This window comes from Biomphalaria glabrata, chromosome 9, assembly GCF_947242115.1.
Source record: "Biomphalaria glabrata chromosome 9, xgBioGlab47.1, whole genome shotgun sequence".
In the NCBI taxonomy this organism is placed as follows: Eukaryota; Metazoa; Mollusca; class Gastropoda; family Planorbidae; genus Biomphalaria; species Biomphalaria glabrata.
The window spans coordinates 46,399,541-46,419,281 of record NC_074719.1 but is presented as its reverse complement, the minus strand read 5'-3'; the positions used below and the strand labels follow the sequence as shown (position 1 = coordinate 46,419,281).

General features: G+C 37.5%; 1 protein-coding gene across 1 annotated transcript in view; it reads right to left on the bottom strand.

The window, feature by feature from the left end:
- Positions 1-7,561, bottom strand: part of LOC106053464 (uncharacterized) — a 28,749-nt gene extending 21,188 nt beyond the window's left edge. Inside the window, exon 1 of the mRNA XM_056040764.1 lies at positions 7,277-7,561. The gene's annotated coding sequence lies outside the window, so the exon portion shown is untranslated. The remainder of the gene's footprint in view (positions 1-7,276) is intronic.
- Between the last annotated feature and the right edge of the window lie 12,180 nt (positions 7,562-19,741).

The following is a 19,741-nucleotide window of genomic DNA, read 5'->3' as shown; positions in this document are numbered from 1 at the left end:
TTTGACCCAGAGAGCTCAGAGGGTTAGGGTAAACAATGTTATATCTAATGAACGCATAGTTAACACAGGGGCGCCCCAGGGGGCTGTAACATCGCCATTGTGGTTCATTTTGTACACCAATGATTTTCAATCCGATAGTTATTGTTGCTCCTTCACAAAATTCGCTGATGATGCGGCTCTTCTTGCCCTGCTCTCAGAGAGCTCAGACGTAAATGAGTATTTCAAAGAACTAGAACACATTGAGGAATACTGTAAAGATAATTTTTTATTATTAAATGTAAAAAAAAACCAAAGAAATGATAATCGATTTTCGTAGGGACAAGAAGGGAAATGATATTGTTTCTGTAGCTGGAGAGACTATTGAAATTGTGCAAACCTTTAAATACCTTGGTACTATCCTAGACAATAAACTAAATTTTACTGCAAATACTGATTATATCAGCAAAAAAGGGCAGCAAAGATTACGACTACTAAGAAAACTGTCCTCGTTTAATGTTAGCGAAAAGGCCTTGGCTATGTTTTATCACGCTCACATCTGCAATATTTTAAGTTTCAATATCACTGCCTGGTATGGCAATCTGAGCATTAAAAATAAAAATAAACTTAATAGAATCCTAAATGCTGCTGGCAAAATCATTGGCAAAAAACAAACCCCATTTGGGCAGTTGTTTGAGACAAACATCTATAAAAAAGCTAACAAGATCCTCGAAATAAAGAATCACCCTTTGTGTCAGGATTTTGTGATTTTACCATCACAAAAGAGATACAAGACACCGATAGCAAAGACAAACAGACACAAACACTCTTTTGTTCCCCTGGCAATCAAATCATTAAATAAGAAATATCTGGTATAAACTTTGTCACATGTAAATTATGAGTGAGTCTGGTGTGAATGTACACTTTGGTTTCTTATAGTTATAATGTTTTTTGTTTGGTGTAATGCACAAATTGTAAGACAAATTTCCTTACGGATAATAAAGATTATTATTATTATTATTATTATTATTATTATTTAGAGAAGTAGCAAGGGTGTCAGCAGTCTTAGGGGAGACCACTCCAGAATGCCAGACTGAAAAGATGTGTTACTGTAGTGAGTTAGATTTTGTCCAAACTACCATTTTTATATTATTACTAAAGCCTACTACACTTATTTAATTTCATCTCAACTCGAATTTGTTTATATTGTAATAAAAGTTATATTTAGTATTGTTCAAAAAAGAAGTTAAAAGTGTTTGTTTTTTGTCAAGTTTAATACGTTAAGATACAACACGCCTACAGCAGTTCAGTTGTCTATCAGCAGTTTGACCGCCCACAACAATAAGGAAAATAAATCCGATAACTCTGTTAAATTTTATTTACCTCCTAAATACAACGAGTACTTTAAAAAATTCAAACACAAACAAACTATCGCCCTATTTTTTTTTTTAAATTTGGAACCTATTGCTTCTAGCAGGCAGCACACACATATCTATAAATATTCAAATTATAGCTTAGAATTAAAATGCACGTAATGCTTGACCAGTTATAAATACAGATTTCCCAAAATAAAGATAATGTTAACAGAGCTTTGTCTTCATTGCAAAATAAACAAATTGCGCTGCGAGGCACGTGACCCACAACAAATAGTCTAATGATCACGTGTTCTCTGCACGAGCTATGTTTCTGGAAAGTGCAGGATGACAGCGTCTTCAGAAGATTATTGTATTTTTGTCTGCTGTGTTATGAGGTAACCACTCTTAATACTATATAAAGAAAAACTATTTAAAAAAAAAAAAAACGGCTATTATCAATCAATCTCATCTTTCTCATCTGCCCCCTTGACCATCGTAGGTAAATAAATGGCGGCTTAACGAGGTACAAAGCATAAGCAAATAGTCTTGCAGACGTCAAGTCGGCCCATTTCAATATAAATATATAATTCAACAACGACATAAACTAGTATCTTGTGTAGGCGTAGGGAAAGTCTAAAGATAGCAAAGCTAGGACTCTAGATCTAAATATAAATCTCACTAAACTTAGATGGTCTACTTATGGCTATAAACACCTGTACAAGCAGGCAGATTTAGGCATAACAACCACATATACACCGTGGCCATAACAAACTATATACACACAGATGAAGCCATAACAACCCTACATACAAACAGATCTATTAAGTGTTACCCTGACAGTAGAAATAGCCTACGTTTCAAATGTGCCTTCTGCAAATACTCTTACCACCTACATCAAATCTCGTGCAGGTTAGAAAAGTGTGACAGAGACAGGGGTTTAGAACCCAGGACCATCTGGTCGACACACACCAGACTACCTGTTGGCCAAATTAACCATTCTTTGTTCTTCAACATCGTGTCATGACACGTGTGCTTAACCATTCGTCATGTGTATGCGAACAGGTTTCCTCCGACGGCCGACATAATCGGGTCAGCAATCAACTAACCAACGTGACGTCACCGTGACATGATTTGATACCTCGCGCGTGACAGATGAACTTTGACCCAGATAACCGACAAGGTGACATGCCCAAGACCAGGTTTTCTTTTATAACTTTATACAAACAAAACAACAACAAAAAAAAAAAAAAAAACTTGTTTACAACTTAACAAGTAAACATTTCCAATCAACGCATAGAACGTACACACCCATATAATAGACATTTGTATCAAGACCTTGAGAAACTGCGCTATTATCCACTTTTTTTCTTGACCAAATTCTAATCGGGGACTTTGGTTCAATCGTTTGAACAACAAAACAGCTTGCTTCAGATTAAAGGACATAGATTAGCCCTGGTATAACACTTTCTGTTAAGTTGGTCGCCAGGCCCCGGATGTTAAGTGGTATTCCCAATCACATCGGGAAATGTGGCAATGACTTTTTAAAGGTCTGCTACAGTCAGAGCAGAATACATTTAGGATGGGCTTTTCTGAAAATAAAATCTAAACTGAAAACTTGGAATATGGAAAGTTACGAGATAGTTTAGATCTGATACATCAGCAACAGGCAATAGACGGATTGAACTAAGGATTGAACAACTGACGGATCGAATCCACTGGTTGTTTCATACTCACTCGGTGGAAATGTGGCTGAGGAATTTGCCGGCCAACAATATTGGCAGAGACCGAGGTAAAGAGTCCCCAGGCTTTCAGGTCTCTTATACTTAATCTTACGGATATATATCTATATCTATATATATATATATATATATATATATATATATATATATATATATATATATATATATATATATATATATATATATATATATATATATATATATATATATATATATATATATATATGATCATTCGTCATGTGTAAGCGAAATGGTTTCCGACGGCCGACATAATATAAGGCTTGTCTTCGAATCAGAAGATAAATGAGAAATGAAATGCAGCATTAGCCGTGGTACCTATCTCTTATATATTTATAAAATAACACTGACCGACATATTCATTGATCATGAGATCTCTTAAACTAGTGTACGTGTTCGCATTAAATATCGTACAAAGGTTCCTTTTACCTCCTACGTTTTTTAACAGATTCGCAACCTAACGACCGCCATTCCCCGAAAAAAAACGCAAGCTCTATCAAACCTTTGCATTTCATTTTCGGTATTTCCCCAAAATGATATCTCTTTTTATTTAGAGAGAACAAAATACCAAGAAACTCTTTTTGTTGTCGGCGGGGCGGGGGCGGGTGGAGTGGATAAGTAAAAGTGCTACTAAAATTAATGGGGCCCATAATGTGAGAGCGTGTATATGTCGGGGGTGCATTACGAAGCGGGTCTTGCCAAATCAAGTCAAAAGTCTATATGGGAGATCAAGGCAACAAGAGACACAGGAAATTACTTTGATTTTTTTCTTCACAAGCGGCTTTGACAACGACACTCACACGTCGCGTAAAGACAATGTCCCATCTTTAGCTTAACATGGCGGCTTTGTTGTGACCCCCCAATAGTTATTCAGTGCGTTGGACAGCGCCACCCGTCAATGTGTCCCCACACTTGGTCACTCCTTCGATGACATGATGTCTACTTGTATCATGGACCCTTTGTATGGCACGCGCTGTTGATCAATTCATATTCAAACATGTCAGCAAAAAAAATATAGTCGTAGCTCTGGTCATCACTAAAACACGAAATAAAATATCCCCTCCCTCTCGTTTCAGCGTTTGGACGTGGTCAACTATAATTAACACACACATAAATCATGTTGTTTTTCAAGTTAAAAGATTAGGAAAATATGCAGCAGTCCCAGCTGTGACCTACATATTTTAGCACACCCCCACGAAGACAAAGCTGTCGTATGTAGGGTGTCTATATATCTATTGGTGTCGATATTTGTTCTTTTTTCGACATCTACGCCATCTGTACCATCTAAGCGGTACAGAGCGCTGCGGTACAGAGCGCTCGCTGCGGTACAGAGCGCTGCTATGTCTGCAAACAAAAATTCCACTACCATGCTTAGTTTTCACAACCTTTCTGTTCCACGAAGGCCTCTATGATCTGGGTGCCATACAGAAAGCAACTAAAAAACTGTCGCCCCATCACGATGGTATGACTACGCTAAAAGGCGAAACAACAGTACTGAATGCTGGTGTAGAAGTTTTTTTTTGTTTTTTTTTTTTTCATATTGGGCAATCAGGGCAAAGCTTCTCTGCCTCAATGCGTTCTGGTCCAATCTCTTTTGGGGACATGTGGGGGGGGGGGGGGGGGAAGGGGGGGGGGTTTCCGTGTTGCATTGAAGCGCTCAGTAAACAAAATCAGTTCAGATCGATTTAAAAAATCGAGCGCCCCCGCCCCCCCCCCCCCCTCTCCCCATAGGTTTATGCCATTCAGCCAACACATGCCGTAGATGGACAACTGTCCTGGGCTGGACACCTATTCCAAATGGTGGCGACCACATGCCAAAGGCAAACTTCAAGGAGGGCGCTTACAGTTGTGCTTTAAAGACCAGCTCCTGAGTCAGCTTGCCGTCACTAGCATACTAGAGAACAAGTGGCAGCAAAAAAGTCTTAATGAAAGAGACAGCTTCTAAGAAATAACACGGGGTACACATTTGAGACCTAATAGAAATACCAACACAATTAACCTTAATTAGATGGAATATTAGGACACGCCAGTGATGGGCAGTGCTAGGGCATACAGTTACAATGTTAAGAAACGTGGGCAGAGGTGTATCTTTATAAACATTACTTGATAACGCATACTTCACAACAGTACAGTTAAACTGTACTGACCCCTGATAAAATCATACCCCTGAATCAGTGGTCATATGACCCAAGCGCCAGACAAAGAGAAGGCATGACAAAGTGACAGGCTTCACGTCACATACCAATATATTGATTAAAGATCGATGTCGGCCACATTGACACATCCTACAGATCGAGTTCTAGCCTACAACCCAGCAACCTGAGATAGTATGAACCAGATGTTTTTAAAATTTTCAAAATACCAAGGTAGGTAACTATGGAACAGGGCTAAGTGAAACATGAGCTCTCCAATTTGTTTCTTTACTTTTTCAAAGAAATCTTGATTTTTAATTACCCCCCCCCCCGAAACACACACACATACTATACACAAACTAAGAATTTTTAGGACAATAATTGACACTTTAAAAAAAAAAAGCCCCCCCCCCCTTTTTTTTTTTCCTATTTTGCCATGACCTAAGAATTGACAAGAAATACAATTATAAAGACATTATATCTACACTATACTGGATGACACTATTGTATCACTTGCATGGTAGAGAGAGAGAGAGAGAGAGAGAGAGTGCGAAGAGAAAAAAAAAGAGATAAATCACAGAGGGGAGGGATGGAGTTAATACAATAAGCTAATAAATAGTACCTTTACATAGACTGGCCATGATCATTCCACCACGGATAATAATTATAATAATACGATAATAATAAAATGACAATGAATTTCGTTTCTTCGTAACAAAACTCGACTCGGCCAGATAATGAATACTCGCTCGTATCTAACATAATAATAATATTTTACGAAAACGTAGAATCAAGATGTAGATCTAAATAAATTCTAAATTATAAACAGTAACACCAACAATGTATTTCTATATTTATACATAAGCTTCAAAAATGTTACTATCGATTTTTCCCATTGATCTATCGCTAGTTCTATTTTTTTTTTTAATGGAAGTTATTTAAAAGAGATAAGACAGTCTAGGTCAATTAATTTTTTAAAAATTAAAAGAATCAGGTCAGCAGGAACATAAAATTGTTATTAAATACAATTAGATTGAGTCGCCCCTAAAAAAAAAAGTTGAGAACCACTGATCTGGAATCGAGAGCAAGGTTATGACGTAGTCTCGTCTCTATTTCGTAGACCTAGGCCTGCATTGTTGACCTAGATATCCCGCCTTATGAACTCTGAATTCCTCAATTCTAAACTCTATGAAGTCGAAATACTTAGATCATATTTAGATTGACTAGATCTAGGTGCCTACGCTGCCTGCTTGAAATTGCGTTTTTCATAAACATAGAATCTATGCAGTCTAGTACACGGATATTGATTATCGAGATAATATTATTAATATCGACTCTCTCAAAGCAGAATGGCTATGGACTGGCTCAACGGCACCATATCGTGCCATAAAAGTAGAACAAGTAGGCCCACATCTATTAAAATCTAGATCTGTAGATCTAGTGTTTAAATCAGAAAATATACCATTCTAATAGATCTAATCTCTCTAATCTAAGTTTAAGACAGTATAACAGAGCTCATATAACATATTCATGATATAGGCTATCGATGCAGAAATAGAATATATGTTATATAGACTGTAGATCTATCTATAGGCCTACTGTAACTATAATATAGACTCTAGATCTAGATTTTTTTTTCTAGATAAAGATAGATCTAGATCTAGTTTCTTAAATAGCATTCTGGCTGGAAATATACATCTGCCTTGAGTGAGTCTATGTACTATATAACCTATTTACCTTGAAAACAAATTAATAAACATATATCATAATATATTTTATATATGTAATCTGATATAGATCTAGATCTAGACTCTAGATTCTATAGATAATAGATCAAATAACATGAATCATTGAATGTCATGGAATAACAAATGTAATCGGCCTGACCTGGTGTCAAAGTTCACTTGAAAATTCGGATAGTTATCAGTTGTAGATTATCTAGAAATGCCTTATTCTATTCTCTAATTATAAAAACAGAATAATCAGATTCTAGATCTAGAATTTAATTTAAAAAAAACAAAAACATATGGAATCTAAAAGTAGATAGTAGAGCTACCTGTCCTGTGCTATTCGGGTCCTTTAAATCATAAATCAATGTCGTATATTCCATTGCACTGCCTTGGGTGAGTAAATCGAACACAAATCCATGAATTAGTCAACTCACTCACTGTGCTACTGCGTCATGCCTCGGTCACGCAGACACACATTCATAGAGTCCAGTGGCTGCCTTTTTGCTTCAAGACCTCTATCAGTTTTGGCTCGGCGAAGGGAAACCCCGCGCGCGAATACAAGCGTTATCACAGCGCTGAACTCTGGCCGACATTTTCCCTTATTCTTTCTATGCCAGTTTTTTTTTTCTCTTCTTTCTCGCTGTGTGCTCAAACAACGAAACGAGGCCAAAGTAGAGCTCGTGTCCTGCGTGGTTCAGCAGCGGTTTTGGCCTGACCTTTGCCTGTACGCTGGCCCACTTTTTCAACTTATTCAGGAAAGTGTATTTTTGCCAAAGCAGCTTTGTGACTATGGTCTAGTTTTTGAAGTTGAAAAGACTTCTTTGTTCTTTAGTTATTTAAATAGATGTAGATTTATTTTCTCCACAATGCCATTTTTCAAAGCTTTCTATACATAATTCAATCCGATCATATTTGGTCTTAAAGTGTAACAAACGAATATTCACATTTGACTTGAAGTCTAAAGAGTAGGCCCTATTTCCCAGTCTTGTTCCTTGTCTTATCTTATAAAATAGAGACGTTACTTTAAAAAATAACATATTTACGTCCTACGCGTGTCCCTAGGTCAATGCTTGTTAATCAATGGTTAAAACGATACATTTCGCATATTCTGAGTATTTAGCGGAACACTTTGCTTATTTTTTTTTAAAGAGATTAATTCACGTGGTGACCTACTAATTATTCCAGCAGTTTGCGGAACACGAGGGTTCCGCGGAACAAAGTTTGGGAAACACGGTAATTTAGAGACATTTAGGACAGAAGTAGCAATGATACACACAACACTGAATCATGAGTTACAAATACTTAAGCACAACATAATACAATACTCAAAAAGACATAAAAGATAAAGGCACATTTCTTATTCCATATGCTAGGACAACTCGTCCAAGTGCTGCTTCTGGTGTCATTAGCAGAGGCGGAGCGATTCGTAGGCGACGTGGACCGCCGCTGTTACATATATAGTAATCGTCAAAAAAAGGGGACAATTTTGTTTTTATTTAGTCTAGTGACGTTTACTACCATCCCTTTGTTTTCGCGGGGCCGTAGCCCATTGTTGTTATTTTGGCAGCTTATTGGTGTTATTTGGTAGCTTATTGTTGTTATTTTGGCAGCTTATTGGTGTTATTTGGTAGCTTATTGTTGTTATTTTGGCAGCTTATTGGTGTTATTTGGCAGCTTATTGTTGTTTTTTTTTGGCAGCTTATTGGTGTTATTTGGTAGCTTATTGGTGTTATTTTGGCAGCTCATTGGTGTTATTTGGTAGCTTATTGTTGTTATTTTGGCAGCTTATTGGTGTTATTTGGTAGCTTATTGTTGTTATTTTGGCAGCTTATTGGTGTTATTTGGTAGCTTATTGTTGTTATTTTGGCAGCTTATTGGTGTTATTTGGCAGCTTATTGTTGTTTTTTTTTGGCAGCTTATTGGTGTTATTTGGTAGCTTATTGGTGTTATTTTGGCAGCTTATTGGTGTTATTTGGTAGCTTATTGTTGTTATTTTGGCAGCTTATTGGTGTTATTTGGTAGCTTATTGTTGTTATTTTGGCAGCTTATTGGTGTTATTTGGTAGCTTATTGTTGTTATTTTGGCAGCTTATTGGTGTTATTTGGCAGCTTATTGTTGTTATTTTGGCAGCTTATTGGTGTTATTTGGTAGCTTATTGGTGTTATTTTGGTAGCTTATTGGTGTTATTTGGTAGCTTATTGTTGTTATTTTGGCAGCTTATTGGTGTTATTTGGTAGCTTATTGTTGTTATTTTGGCAGCTTATTGGTGTTATTTGGCAGCTTATTGTTGTTATTTTGGCAGCTTATTGGTGTTATTTGGTAGCTTATTGGTGTTATTTTGGTAGCTTATTGTTGTTATTTGGCAGCTTATTGGTGTTATTTGGCAGCTTATTGGTGTTATTTGGCAGCTTATTGTTGTTATTTTGGTAGCTTATTGGTGTTATTTGGTAGCTTATTGGTGTTATTTTGGTAGCTTATTGGTGTTATTTGGCAGCTTATTGGTGTTATTTGGCAGCTTATTGGTGTTACTTGGCAGCTTATTGGTGTTATTTTGGTAGATTATTGGTGTTATTTTGGTAGATTATCGGTGTTATTTGGTAGCGTATTGGTGTTATTTGGTAGCTTATTGGTGTTATTTGGTGTCATTTAAAGTTTACAGATGAATACGTAACAACCAGACACACTCAATGAATGCGTTTAAGTTTTACACGAAATAATCAGTGTACATTTGATCACGTGACTACATGTACTTTGTGTCAGTATCGTAAAAATCGTGTTTTTGTTTTTTTAACAAAGTGGTCGATTCTATAGTGAGTAATATAGACCCAGATTTATGTCCTAAAATAGACATTTTAAACATTTTGATTTTTTTCTAAAGATTTATTAAGTAAAAAAAAAAAAGCTATCAAAAAGTTACACCGTCTGCCTGTTTGGTAAAAACAGCGTAGGCCCCCAACACGTTATATCTCCCTCTTCCTGTTCTCGGATCAAGTTGAAACGTTGCCAGATTTTTCACTGTCGATGACTTCACAAAATCAATGCAAAAATTATTAACAAACCTAACTAATTAGTTAATCAATTAGTCGCAATTAACTAATTCTGTTTTATATGGGAAAATGTACTAAATCCAAGACTAAATTCACACACAGTTGCATCCGCACAAACTCGATCATTCGCTAAAATTTACAACTATTAATATACTAATTGTAATGGAGTCTAACGGAGTGTGTATGTATCCAAGGTGATTGTGAAGAAAGGGAGTATTTATAGTTAGTTTCAGAGAGAGAGCATTCATTTAATGTTAGTCTTGTAGAATGATGCAAAATAAGGGCGCTGACGTAAGCTGCGTTAAGTACGCCAGACGACTCAGTGTTTCTTTTTTTTTTCTTGTTAGTGAGTTAGATTTAGTTTAAAATATAAGTTGAATTTGTCTATATTGTAATAAAAGTTATATCTAGATCTGTTTACAAAGAAGTTATTCAAGTTATTTTTAGGGCTTAAGTTAAAATATAAAACGCCTTCAGTTCAGCCTCACTACAGCGGTTTAGTTGTTTACCAGCAGTTTGGTGCTAAACAAGTCAACGACCGTCAACAATACTAATAAAATGATAAAATGTCTATTTTTATAAGTATTTGAAAAGCTCAGTGGCTAAACACGTCGGCCCTCATCTTCGAGGCTCGAGTTAAATTCCAGACTAGAGCAACTTGTAAAAAAAAAAAAGTTTGTTTAAAGACATCACGGAAGCCTTCTCCATAATACTCCTTTCTTAATTGGTCTGCACAAGTGATTAGATCATTTTTAGCCAACAAACCATTTCAGACCTTGCGATATAAGGTCATATGTTTCTGTGGCCCACGGTTAGCGAGGGTGTCATGTGACCAGCACAACCACCAACTTCCTTTACTTTTCCACAACTAGAGCTGGGTGGAAAATGAGCGCCCAAAGATCCCGAAATTAAAAAAAAAAAAAAAACAGCCATCACTAGGATTCGAACCCGAGATCTCCGGTTCAGAATCCAAGTGCTTAACCGCTTAGTCTCAGTATTTTTGTTACATTCTGAGCCATTAAAAATAATTACATGATTGATTCAAAATAATTGATGGAAATTCATCCACCCACTTTTTATACGGTATTCAAATATAGTCTATGACAGTGATGCCCAACCTAATTCGACCAGAGGGCCATTTTAATTTCCGAAACTCGTGTCGCGGGCCACATGACCAAAAAATGTACAACAACGATATGAAATTGACTGATTCAATTTTATTAGAAACTTGTGGATCTAGTACTTACATTAATTAATGGGCCGTATTTTGGGCATTACTGGTCTATGATATAAGCAAGGTTTTTTTTTTTTTATTTTTTTTTAAAAATGTAACTTGTTATTTAAAGTAAAATAAAGTGACAGCCTACATCCACCGAGGACAGAACTACAGTTTCTTATCTTATCTTATATAATACAGACGTTACTTCAAAAAAGAAGATGATTACGTCCTACGCGTCATGCATTTAGTCATGCATATTAACCAATGACTTAAATTCTGCCAAGTCACTGGTTTTCCTGGCTAGCTCAGGCAACCCATTCCATGCTCTAATAGCACTAGGGAAGGAGTATTTGTACAAATTTATCCTAGCATATGGGACGAGGAATGTGCCTTTATCTTTGTGTCTTTCAGAGTATTTTATTAAATCCTGTTACTCTAGTCAAATGTGAATATTCGTTTGTTATGAATCTCTCTGCTCTATTTTGTGTCTGTTCCAGCTTCTTAATGTTTTCTTGAGTTGAGGGGTCCCAAACCGAGGATGCATATTCTATTATTGGCCTAACCAAGGTTAAATAACATTTTAGTTTTATGTTCTTATTTGATTTATAGAAATTTCTTTTAATAAATCCTAATGCTTTGTTTGATTTTTGTGTAGTTTCATCAATATGTGAATTCCATGACAGTTTTTCATTTATTATAACACCTAGGTATTTTGCGTTTTTAGTCTGTGTTACTGGTTTGCCATGAATAAGATGTGTTTCTTGTGTTTAAATGCAGGGTAAAGGCAAACTGAAGTCATTCATTAGAAAGGAAATCGCATCATTCTCATAAAGATAATTAGTAAGAAAATGTCAAAGTTTTTAAAATGGACTAGAGGCCTGTTTATTTTACAAAATAATAAAGGAGTAAAAATGAAAAAAAAAAAAAAAAGAATGATCTAGAAGAGAGAGAGAAAAGAGAACTCGACTGAATGATCAAGAAGAGAGAGATAGAGAGAGAGAGAGAAAAGAGAACTTGACTCACAGAGTGATCTAAAAGAGAGATTGCAAAGAACTAAGCCCTATATAGATTGCAAGCAAAAGGTACCACTTCAAATACACCAGTTTTTGCCGAACTAGTTACTGGACTCCGATAAGAGAGTCGGGTTCAAAGTTCAAAGTAGGCTCCTCTCGGTTTTCTTAATATTGTAATGCGTATTTTAATTAGAAACTGTTGTTCATGTGTATGCTATAGTTTCCTGCGAACGTGGATGTCATGCATATTGTGTATTCTAGTTTACGCATCTAGTTCTGTTACATTGTGTGATCATACATGAGTCATCACATCAACATGCGTCTCTTATCGTCTGCTGGTAAAAGGTACATCAACCAGTGAGCGACATTCAATTCTGTTTTGTTTTGTGTGTTTTTTTTAAAGGAAAGGGGAAGTAGAAGACAAAGAAGCCACAACGGTTGACCATTATATAACGAATTCCGTTTACTTACCTCCCTTTGCTAGTTTGGATATTATGGGGCAACCCAGAGATTTCTGTACAGTGTCGCCTATCGATGTCAGAAAAAAAATTGGGGGGGGGGGGGATTGGCTTATATAACACACTGGAATGTTCTAGAAAAAAAAATGACGTGGGGGTGTTATGGACTACTAAACTTGATTAACCCTCTAACTCCTGGAGCGTAGTTTGTTTCCTGTTGAATTTGTCCAACGCTGCATGTGTATAGCAGCTCCCCCCCCCCTAATATTAACATAAGTATGCTTACAAACATACAGCTATGATTAAGCAAGAAACAAAGTACTTAATACCAAGTAAGAAACTCTAAATGTCGCATCACTCTGAACTAATTTTAATTCCCCCGTAAAGTTTGTAATGATCTTGTTCGAATTCAAAGTCAAGAAACTAGCGATATCCATTCTGCTTGATTCCCAGGTTGAAAGATGCAGCCTATTTTATTTTTTTTTAAATCATGTTTTCTTATTTAAATGTGATGCGTGGTTAAGAGGCCCAAGCCGCTTGGCTACCTATCAAAAGGGCGTGAGTTCGAAACTCGACTCGGGCAGAGTTGTGTTTGCTGAGCGCCTGAAGGCAGCACGAATACCCTTTTACAGATACACAGCTCCCCCCCCCCAAAAAAAAAAATAGCCACGCGCTATAATAAGTGATAACGTTTCAAAAAGCCTTTGAATTGTGCGAAATATCTTTTCCAACATTAAAAACTTCTTATGATCTTCAGTTTTTGAAGTTTAAAAAAATAGGTTCCATTTATATATATATATATACACAGAGATGTGTTTTTAGTTCAATAATATTGACTATATGCGTTTTTGTCGCGTTAAATAGAAAATACTCCTTTGGTGTCATGTCAAATACTGCACAATCATGATGTCACGTCTGTGTGTACTCGGCATCACGTCAAATAGTGTATACACGATGATGTTACGTCAAATAATCTATTTTCATTGGTGCATGTCCACAAATTCTAGTCTAAGTCCATTGTTATATATTAACAAGTCGTTGTTGTCACGTCACATAGGGTACCCCTACCGGTGTCACAGTCTGCATTCGTCTTTCCCATTGTATTTAATTAGCTTCTACTGAAGTTATTTTCAGCATTGAAGTGTTATTAATTGACGGTCATTGACTTGTAGCACCAAACTGCTGGTAGACAACTAAACCGCTGTAGGCTTAAGATATCTTAACTAATGGAAATTTAAAATAACTGTCATGTATTGTAATATAGACAAATATCAAGTTGATATGAGATAAAATAAATGTACCAAACTTGGGTAATAATATTTTGAATAAAATCCAAGTCATTACAATAACACAGCTTTTCAGTCTCACATTCTGGAGTCGTCTGTCCGAAGACTACTGACGACAATGCCACCTATCTTGCATCATTCACAACCAATCGCTAACATCTTCCCACCGTTACCATAGAAACACAAACACAAACATACATCATAGCACCCTGGTTGGCAATCCTAACTCACTACAATAACACAATCATTTAGTCTCACGTTCTAGCGTCGTCTTTCCTAAGACAATGCTGTTGACAATGCAACCGATCTTGCATCATTCAGAACCAATCGCTAAAAACCTCTTCCCACCGTCACCATAGTAACACACACCCACACTCGATAGCACGTGTTCAGGGATGGAAAGAAGAATACATTGTGTTCTCACCTCAGCGGAGAAGAATGCTGGGAAGGTTGGAGAGGAGAGGCAAAGCGTATTTGGTCACAGATTATCATAACAAGTTGCAATTTGTGTTGGTCCTATAGACGAGCAGATGAACTGTTACTTCCTCGCCTGAACTTTGATACCATTGTGATGGGATAGTGAAGCGTGGTCGAGAGGCCAAGTGCGCTTGAACTTGGCTTGGCTACCTAGAGGTTCGACACCCGACTCGGGCAGAGTTGTGTTTACTGAGCGCCTAAAGGCAGCACGGAAAACCATATCGTATGTCCTAGATACCCCCCCCCCCCCCCCCCAATGAGATTGGACCAAAAGCGCTCTGAGCATGCTATAAGCATGAAAGTAGCGCTATATAAAAGCTATAATAATAATAATGGGATAAAGTGAATTATGGGAAGGATAAAACTACTGCGCAGATCATCTTAATATTATTGCGCAGACCATCTTAGATATTGGGCTATTTATCGAAACCCTTCAATATGATAACGAGAATGTGGAAGATATAGTGAACGATGTAATAGAGCAGAAGCGGCGCAAGACCTGTGGGCAACCGCGCAGAGGCGTGGAGATAACCAAACGCTGACAAACTCCAGGCATTCACCACCAGATGCTTACGACACATTTACAGTGTTCCATAAAGACTATTAGAATGGGCACTTTTATCTATTAAAGCAGATATAAACTCAGCTTGTAATGTAAATTAGGACGAAGCAGAACGTTTTGGCGCAATGGACGTTTTTGCGCGAAAAAGATTTGATTACATTATGTTCATTGTATTATTTCTTTAAACATAAATGATATATATCTATGTTTTGTACGTGAATTTGTATTTGTGTCTAACGTATTTTTCATGCGGAGAATAAGAGATATATTTGTCCATTATAATGTGAATGTAGATTTTAATATTGTCCAAATCAAAGCAAAACAATGGTAGGAAAATTTGATGCCAATTTAAAGGGAAACAACAAATGATAAGTTTAATTTGTAATACCATCAACTCAAAAATAATAACCATCTCCTTTGTATTGAAATAGGTGCAAGGAGTTTCTTTTCACCTTCTGAAAACGAACCGTTTGGTTTTTAAATTTATATATGCAGACTGCTTTTACATGCATATAGATCACACCATTTTAAAAATAAAGATAACCATTTGAAAGTGAAATCTTCAAATTGTTTTGTCCACGGCAGGCCATGCGCACGCAAAACACATGTACAAAATGCATGCTCGTTGGTGACATAGATAGCGTCTACTTAAAGTCATCAAAAGCGAGCACTTGCTTTTTTTTTTTTTAAGTATGCATATTGCACGTAAATCTACTAACGAACATTTTTAAAAAATATTTTAAAACAATGTGTGTTAATTCGTAAGATCCTTCTATATATAAGTGATAGACTTTATGTTGAAAGTAATTTTAGAGTTCAATTGACCCACAGGATCCGCCTACGAGTTAGTGTGTAACAATAACTCCCATTATTTTTATTGCTTAATTTTCAAAAAAAGGGGGGGGGGGTAAATTTTGGTAGGCACTAAGATAACTTTTATGCCCTTTATAGAATCCTTTTTATTTTGAAAGGAACACTCATAATCATACTAATTCATTAAAAATTGTTACCCAGTTTGAGAACCGCTATGATCTAGCAAGTACGTGAGGTCGCACGAGGCCAGCGTAGATTGTTTTTCTTCTTCCCTGTGCGCATTCAATACACAAAACGATACAAAAATCCCTCCGCCCGATCAATTCACTTTTCTACGCATCTAAACGTTAACTAACACATTAACCCCGTGTTTCCTCGGGACAGAAAGTAGGCCATGGGCCTTGGCTTCGCAACGTCAGGTCAGCCTTGTTGTTGACTCGAAAGGAAGAAAAAAAAAAACTCCCAACGATATCTGTTGCACCGGGTGAGAATGTCGTATCGTGCTTCGGCCCACTTTGGGCTATTTTTAGAATGTCAGCTTTTTTATTAGAAGTGCATGCATCCCAGACGTGCCCTTCCCGCTTCAGAGTGAGATCAACTTTCTCGCATAATGTGTGCTCTTGCAGGTTAAAAATAATAGCTTCTCCCGTTTACAAATTTACCACTTTGTATAGGTACTGGTTTAGGCTAATACCTAAATAGCTAATTACTACAGAAATATGTGTAGATCTAGATAGAATGGGGGGGGGGGGGGGCGATATTTTTCGGCCTGGAAGTGTGGGGGAGGAGCTATAAACATTTATGTCGTTTTTTTTTTTAAATCAATTCTTTCTTTATGAAGCTAATGGTGGCTTATTTTTTCTCGCTCTAGTTATTATAATGCTTGAATATCGTAGGAATATTTTACAGTCAATTTTTATTTTAACTTCTTATTTTATAAAGATACAGTATGGTACTTCAAAAAAGAAGATAATTATGTCCTACGCGTGTCGCTAGATCAACCTAGTCATGCATGTTAAATCAATGACTTAAACTCTGCAAGTCGTTGGTTTTCCTGTCTGATTCAGGCAACCCATTCCATGCTCTAATAGAACTAGGGGAAAAAGGAATATTAACAGTCCAGGTTACGATTTCACAAGGGCGTGCGGACCGGAACTTCCTGTCTACCAAACGTCACCGATAGTCTGCTGCTTTATCATACACAGTGGGCTAAAGTTTTGAGGGGTCTGATGTTTGTTTGTTTGTAAAATGTTTGACATGTTTCGGATGTTCCTTCAGAATTGAAGATAGTTTACGTCCTAGTCCAAACCTCCCGCAGGACGACGGGGGATGGGAGCGGGCAGCATTTGAATCCTCGACCATCGATAAATCCGAACGACAGTCCAGCGCACAAACCGCACGACCAGGCAGCCATATGTGGTCCACGGACCATAATTTGGCATCATTGGAATAGAATGATGCAAGGCTACTATGTGTATTGAATTACTATTGAATGCTTAGCGTACATGTCTATTAAATAAACTACAATTTACTTTTTCATATGTACTTGAAAATTATTCATTTTGATATAGATCTTTAATTTGTACAAAGCTTAAAATCAAGTCCCTCTTTCTGTCTGGGTGAAATCTTGTACACGTTATTTCTCCCACTTCCCATTCTCGGGTCAAGTTGAAACTTTGCACAATTATTCATTGTCGATGACAACACATGAATCAATGATAATAAAAATCAAATGTTTGTGTGAGTTTGTGTGCATTAAACGTCATCCACTGCCCCCAAACTCCTCGCCGGAAGTCTTGATCAAATCTTGCTTCTGGAAAAGGACGGGCTTTAGGGTGAGAGAGTGAGGTCGACTTGTTGCCCGAATCCTCCTCACTTTAATCAAATTTTTCAGCGCAAGTCACTATAGATACCAAACGTGCACATGCATGATTGGGTATCTGGCTACAATCACGTTGACTGTTTTAGCAAAAGTGCATTTTCTTCCAATTAGGCTTCGCCTCTTAGTAAGTGTCACCCGATGCGGTCCGCACTCCCCGCATCCTCCTAGTGACGCCACTGCACCCTCTTCCAAAGGGCAGCCATGCTGAAATATGCAGGGGAGGAAAGTGCAGTCGACATTTCGCAATGTTGCCCACAAGAAACAAGGCCAACCTTTCTAACATAACAGTTTCATTACCACAAACACTTTCCCATGGACATTATTATTATTATTGCTTTTATATAGCGCTACTCTCATGCTTATAGCATTTGTGGACCAGTGGGGGGAGGGGGTATATAGGAGTTGGTTTTCCGTGCTGCCTTTAGGCGCTCAGTTAACACAACTCTGCCCGAGTCGGGTGTCGAACCTCGAGCCCCCTTCTAGGTAGCCGAGCCAAGCTTGGCCTCTCGACCACGCTTCCCTTGGACATTAAAGAGAACTGTACATCTGATTATAAATACAGGGGGGGGGGGAACTAAAGCAAAACATTTACATTGGACTTTTGATTTAAGGTCTTAATGACCTATCGCACATTATACGTTGATGATTTGTGCAACTATTCGCGTGGGAGTTCAACCGAGACATTCGTTATAGAAGGCCTCTAAACCGATCTGCAACATCACAGCATGAAGGTCGTGGCAAACGAGCTATTGGTCTAAAGCGCCCACAGGCTTTGACGTTGCAGGTCAGTGTTCAGGCCATCTATAAACCACTGGGGTCTCGTTTAAACTGCCCATCGGTTGTGACGTTGCAGGCCAGGGTTCAAGCCATCTACAACGATTGGTCATTGTACAACTCATAATTAACTCTTAATGAATTAATGACTAATAAAGATTTTCATATTTTCAATCTTTTTTTTTTTTTTTTGGATTTTGGGGGGGGGGGGGGGGACTTTAATCACAGATAGTCTGCTCCTTGTTCACATTTTCATTAAGATTCGTTTTTAACTTCTTTAAGGAATAAAATACAGTAAAAAAAAAACAAAAAAAAAAAAAAAAAAAAAAAACAAGTGGTATGGAGAAATGTGGAGGTAATGTAATGTTATCTGATGTATCAAAAGGAAAAACGTAAGAAAGAAATAAACAAAAGAAACAATGTCAAGGGCACTTATATTATGACTAATTACCATGCGGTCCATAGGGCAGATACTGTTAAGGTCATCTGCTTCTTTGGCCAACGGTTCACGGGCAGGGTGTCACGTGACAAGCACAGCGACCAACCACCGTTACTTCCCCCAAATCGGTTCATTGAACAATCACTGTTGCCAGCTACGTAATGAAATGATTTGGGTGCTAGACGCGCCAGAGCTTAGAAATCAGATCATGAAATGCTCTTTTAAAACATCTGCTGCTTATCGATACGTTCGTACTTTGCACATTGGATACACCAAAGAGTTCAGTTGTGAAAATCCCCACACAAACATAAATTTAAAAAGTTCTTTAAATATTGTTCGACTTGCCTTTAGATTTGAAAATCATTTCATCCTAGCCCAAAACCACCAGCGGGACGACGGGGGGTGGCAGGGGGACACGGTATGTGCCGGGGACCCTCGAAACCATCCGAACGACAGTCCAGTGCGCATTCAACACGACCAGGCGGCCATATTTATACACACCTAGAGACAAGTAAAATGTAAATAAACTCTGCCTATTCTCTGTCTCTCTCTCTTTCTCTCTCTCTCTCTTTCTTTCTCTCTCTTTCTCTCTCTCTTTCTCTCTCTCTCTTTCTCTCTTCAAAAAGATTATCGTGGTGCTTCTAACCAGATGGCTGCCTGGTGTGATGTTGCTAGTTCAGGCTGTCTTGAAGTCAACCAATTACTCTGCAATCGTTTGGGTGTAATTGTCCGGGTGTATTACGTGCAGTTGACCAACAAGTCAAACAAGAACCATACAACACCTGTTTTAACAAGTGAAGAGATGTAGTCGAACGATGATG